Genomic DNA, 6,518 nt, shown 5'->3' on the forward strand with positions numbered 1-6,518 from the left:
GTCTCCAGAAATCTAGAAATTGGGCATTATTATTTTCCTGAAATTTCCTTGTAGCCTTAAAGTGAGGCTTATTTTCTAAAAAGAAATTATTAATTATTTTCATTAAATTTGATGGACTATGTCTTTTTTTTTTCTGAAATAACCAAATAGAAATTCTATTTAGACACCTCAAAATGTATGCAGGTATTAAGTCCTGGCTTTGTTACAGAGAGACAACGCATGTGGAGAAAGCAAGGACTTCCAATCAGCAGGATTTGGTTCAAGTTCTACACTGAATGGCTATGAACCTAGGCACATAACTTAAACTTCTTAATACTGTTTCTTCATTTGTAAAAGAATTGCAGCAACCATGACCATGAAGATAATGATGATGATGTCTGATTCATAAAGTTCTTTTGAAGACTAAGAACATACTTGACACACCTGTTACCAAAAAACTGCTAAATTAATGTTTTTATCTTCTCTCACTGACCAGTAACAGTTATCTCCTAAACATTCTCTAATATTTACCCCTAAAATAGATATATTGGGAAGCAATACAGTCAGCTTTCCACATCTTCAGACCCAACCAACCAGATGAAAAACATTTTTTTTAAACTCTTGCATCTGGACTGAACATGTATGTACTTTTACCTTGTCATTATTACCTAGAAATACAGTCTAACAACTATTTAAGTTGCATTTACATTGTATTAGGCATTATAAAGAAATTAGAGATGATTTAAAGCATTGGGAATATATGCATAAGCTATATACAATACTATTTCATTTTATATAAGGGACTTGAGCATTCACTGACTTTGGCAGGGATCCTAGACTCACTCCTCTGCGAGTTGCTAAGAGAGGACTGTATCTCTCTGAGGCAGACGCCTTACTGACCAACTCCTAGTTTCTCAAGGACAGGTGTAAGATCTTTCATCACTCAAAGTGCCCCCAACATGGCCCAGTTTGCCTAGCCTGCTTGGCCTCACTTTTGCTCAGTGCTTTGCATTCTAGGCCAATCAAAATGCTGTTCCTTTGGAACTCCACATTAATTTTATTGCTTCAGATCCTTTGTGAATTCCCGTAACCAGGTTTATTTTTTTCCTTTCTCTCTGTCCCCAGACCATTTTGCACCCAAAACATTCTGGCTTGGGTTAGAACCTGTCTCTCCTGTGCAGTATATAGTGAATTCCTTATCTCAGGGGCGAAATCCTTGCCCTCTTTGTATAGCGCCACCTAGTGCCGACCACAAAATGCTATCACTTTCACACAATGACATATTCAAATAGACCTTTAGATAAAATGACCTTATAATTTATCATCCAAATGGGAATATGTTCCAAGAATAATGCTAAACTTGATGAATACTGGGACCACAGGCAAACCAGTTGATCCATAATTTAGGGGTTGGAATTAGACTGAAAAAAAAATTAGTGTTGTTACTCAGTATTCTAACCTGATTCAAAAACCAATGGATTTGTTACAGCACAAAACAGCCTACAAGATACGGGTTAGCTGTGAGAGAGTGACTTGTCTTAGTTTTGGCTCTGCTTCTTGTGAGGATGCTTCTTTCAGGAATAGGAAATGACTTCAGATCTGCAGACAGTGTAATTTTCCTTATTTATCTCAGACCCACAGCCAAGCTTAGGGAAACACGGAAGAAAATCTGCTTCCCACTGGTAAGCTGTACTAAACTCTGTATTTAGGGAATAGAGTAGATGATTTCATAATTTTCCAAGTTGAGTCAGGGTCAAAAGAATATTCACAGCTGATTTAAATCTAAGTTGGATATCTATAGTTAAGGAGTAGACTGAAAAGCTTCTGGTGGCATTTTTTCATAAATTATTTGATTTTAGAAATTATCATAACTTACCCACAAGATACTAACTGGGGCTCATTGGTCTCAGAATGTTTTGAAAGCAATCACTGGATGGAATTTCAATATTCTCTATAACAATGTTCATGGCAATATGGTCAGTTGTTTTTACGTTATTTAAGTCTTGGTAATAAATTTGAAGTTGGCTACTTAATGGTGTGATTGGCATGTTAAGCCAATTTATGTTTGAGAAGCAAGCACCAGACATTCTTAAAATGTATAGTCTTCCTTACGTTAATCTTGTTCTTACTAAAGAAGAAATTTTCTAATGTCATATGCTAATCCCATTATCTTTAGTGGATTGATTGTTTCTAATTGTTGTGGATGGGGGCAAAACTTACATAAGAATTTCTGTTACTGGGATACACTTGTGCCAGAATGAACATGTGACAATTCAACAATGCTATTTGCACCATATTTATATAATGTCTATACCCCTGCGTAGATGTATTGTTTGCATGGAAAGTTTGAAGATCAAATAACATTAACATTTTTTCTTAGCTGTCTGCTCTAACAGAGGCAAGCCTAAAGCACATAAATGCCACATCCCTCAGACAATTGTGTGAATAATTCTCCCTGGGTACGTTCCTTCTGGGTTTTGGCCTTGGTTCCCCGTGTTCACAGCATTAAGAGGGTTAAAGGTTCTGGCATGGTGAATTTATTGTTGACATCTCACAGTCTTTAAAGGCAGGATCACTAATGGGTGACCTTGGGGTTCGACCGTTCCAGACCCGAGAAGATCAAGTCTCACCCCCCTCCTGCAAGTGCAGTGACCCCTCTATTCTCACTCTCCCTGGCCTAACCTTTAACTCACTGATCTTTGACCAAAGTATTAAGCAAACACCTGCTTGGGTCTGTGGTCAAAGACTGTGGACTTGAAGATCTCCCATAATTTCACGTGAATAAGCTATGGTAATAACAATGAAATATAGAGCAGATCTGGGGACATGCTTACAGTAAGTAATTATATTATTACTGACCACATACAACATAGATTCTGTAACAACCCCTGTATAGCATGAATCAATGCTAATCAAGTTGACCAGAGCATTAATGAATTGTCAGTGGATATACTAAGGCTTCTATTATTTGCATTAACACTGACAATGGTGCAGGAATATTTATTCCCTATTACTAAAAGAGACCAAGTCTAAAATTAAGTTTAGAATATCCTGGATTTACCATTGACACTAATGCAAAATGCATTAATGTTTAACAGAGGTACCAGGAATCATTTAAATGAGTAGATGAAAAAATATTTAATAAAGTCAGCTGAGATGGATTTTGTGTTTTGGTGGAAAGAGGGAGAATTGGTATATAAAAAATGGCTCTGAATACTTAAAAAAAGAAAAAAAGCAGAGTGCTATGTGATGCTTTGAATTGTTCCCCTCATATTTGATAAAAAATGTTTCAACTTCCTATGATAAGACATCTTAAAACATGAAATCAACCAACAAAACTTTCTGTAAGACACTAAGGGAGTCTTTCTCTATGAGGAATAACATGTTATTCTTTATTAGTAATTTACTAGTCTTTATAACATTTTACTACTGTAAAATGTTAAGGCTTATCTTGATGAATCAAAACAAAATTAGATGAACTAAGAAACATATTACGTAAGTAATTCAGATTTAATTGATTATCTAAATATTTTAGAAATAGATTATACACTGCTGACATATGATTTTTACTCCCTACTTAGAAACCTTTAATTAACTCACTGTTCTGTTTTAGCCAGTGAAGAAGTACAGTGCATCCAGATGCTCAATGTTGAAGTGCAATCACGTGATGAACAGAAGAAACTTCAGACTTCAACACCCATTGCAGCCTTTTGCATAACACCATAATATTCACTAATACTGTGGTAGGATAATATTCCTTCAGATACAATTTTTTTCTCTAAGTCAAATTTATGGTGCACTCATCAATATATATTGAGTTCTATTTTTTCCTATTTCCTCTTTAATTTGGAGGAGAGTGTACCACTTTTTGTTTCTGATTTTAATAGATCTCATAAAGCAGAGCCAAAATTTAAAGTCTGGGGAGTCTTTCCCCATCCTCACTATTCCCGGTCTTCATGATATTTTTCCATGGGGGTCCTCTTTGTCATGCCACATCCTTCCACTCTAATTTATACACGTTACTCTTTGGCTAGACTAGTGACACAGATGCTATTTGCATCCCTCTTTTACAAATGAGGAAACTGAAATGCCTGGTCACCCAGCTAGTAAGTGGCACAGCTAAGATTTAAATTTAGGCAATCTGACACCAAAGTCTTTCTTTTGACCACTATGCCAACAGCCTCTCAACTCAAGTAATAGTACATCCATTTAGAAAGCCATGCAACCTAGTTTCTCCTTTGGCCACGCTGCCTTATTTGACATCGCCATAGATTCGCGTGGACATTTGTTAGCTTCCTATATAATTTCTTGAGATCAACGTCAGAGCTTCACTTTTCTTTACTTACCCTAGTGCCTGGCACTCATAGGGCATCTTAAATACATGTGAAAAAATAAAAAATAAAATAAATGCATGTGCAAAGTGTACAAATAAATTATTCTTATATAATGTAAATCATTTATGGCAATTATCTGTTGATCCCATTTTGGTGTTGGGTCTAAAGAAAAAATTTAGTTAATAATATATCTTTCCCCTAAAGGAACATCATGGTCTCCTTACCAATAGTCATGGAAATGCAAAATCCGCATGGTCTTGATTAATTTGGACAGATCTTTTGGGCATGTATATGGTTCTTCTTTTGGTAAGGATACTGTCTAACCGAAACTGGATAAAGATGCATCTCTTTTTGCTGCTGAATTATAGAGTCCCAAAATGAAATAATCTGAAAGATGGGTGTTCTCATGCATAAATCATAAATTCCAAATAAGCTAACGTGCTTTATTAAAAAGGAATGAATATGGGTGTGTTTAGATGGCATGGTTAAAAGTGGCTTTCTGGGGCTGGGGTGGTGGCTCAGTGATAGAGGACTTGCCTAGCATGTGTGAGGCACTGGGTTTGATACTCAGCACCACATATAAATGAATAAAATAAAGGTCCATTGACAATTTAAAAAAAATTAAAAAGTGGTTTCTGATAAATTTTGAGAAAACTCTGGGAAAACTGTTTCAACTTGCTTATTTCATCTTACAAGCTCTACCTACAGATCCTGAGTGGCAGATATAATGAAAAAAAAATCTTGAAATTGATATGGAAGTTACTGAAGGCTCAAGCAAAGGAGAAAAGTGGGGGAGAAAATGTGATATCCCTGCATTGTTTTTTTTTTGTTGTTGTTGTTGTTGTAGATTTTAGTTAAACCATTGTGTCTGTCTCATCATAGTGACTCATAAACCAATGGCTAAGAAAATCAGGAGCCTGAAGAACACTAAAAGTTTATGCAGAATCCAAAAAGCTTAAAGCTCATGTGCTTTACGTCTACCCTATTTGCCTCCATGAGAAAAAATTCATAAGCAAATTTCTGTACCAGAGTTACATAATGATTCCTCTTGTTTATTGATGAAATAAGTCAAATTGCTTAAAAATATGTTGTGAATTCAGTGAAGTTGCTGCTCTTAATAGAGTAAGAGCCTGAAATATCTTCAGCTAGAACTCATTTTGCTTAGATGCCATTGTGATTTTTTTTCCCCCAAGGAAAAGAAATTTAGGTATAAGGTTAAGTATGAGGGAAATAATATAGGGAGTCATTGCTTATTACAAGTAGCTTTAGAAGCACAAAGGGTTCAGGATTTTCAAATTAGAAATTATTAAAAGAAACCCCAAATTGAAAGCTTTCTTAATGGCTACTTATTTACATACATATGTAGACAAGTATATGAAAATCTTTTGAAGGATGGTAGCATTGAGTTTTAAAAGGGAAATTCAAAGGTATATGAATGATGTGAAAAGAGCATTACTGAATGAAAAATGTGCATCAGTCAAAAGCATCAATAAATACATCTTTTTCATATGCAAATCAAAATTTCTAAAGTAAAGGAGGCATTGTTTTATAAATAGTGAGATAATATTCTTGAAAAAGGTTACCAGTGATTACATAAGTTATCTCCTTCATAAAGAAATTTAGAGCTTACAGTTGCTCTTTTCATTAAAATGGGCTTCACATTCAGAGTCATGCTAAAAGCCCAACTCTGAATTTTAATTAGAGATAATAAATAATTATATCACTTAGGAAACTGAAATGATGAAAAGACCACTGGTACCAAACTACTGTATTTAAAGAGTGGAGAATGATATACAAATTTCATTAAAGGCAATAAGCGATAGGTAGGAAATTGGCAATAAATATGGATAGATTCTAAAGCTAACGAGATCAAAAAGGACACATGTATTGGACCAGAAAAAGATCTTAGGTCTATAAGATCTCATTTTCTTCTTTTGAGGCAATTATTACATTCTCTACCATTCAAATAAGGCAACTGCTATTTAAACTTTTGATAGGGGGAGGAAAAAAAGGGAAGGATGAGCTCTAATTTATATTTCTTCCAATGAAAAGGATAAAACTTATTTTTCCCCACTGTTTTCATTCCCTAACTCCCACCTCCCCACCAAACCCTGCTTTTTTTTTTTTTTTTTTTTTTTTTTTCATAAGGCGCATTGACATTTCAGGAGAAATTACTACCCCCAGAGTCAAGGGCAGAAAAAATGG

The sequence above is a fragment of the Urocitellus parryii genome, chromosome 6 (assembly GCF_045843805.1).
Source record: "Urocitellus parryii isolate mUroPar1 chromosome 6, mUroPar1.hap1, whole genome shotgun sequence".
NCBI lineage: Eukaryota > Metazoa > Chordata > Mammalia > Rodentia > Sciuridae > Urocitellus > Urocitellus parryii.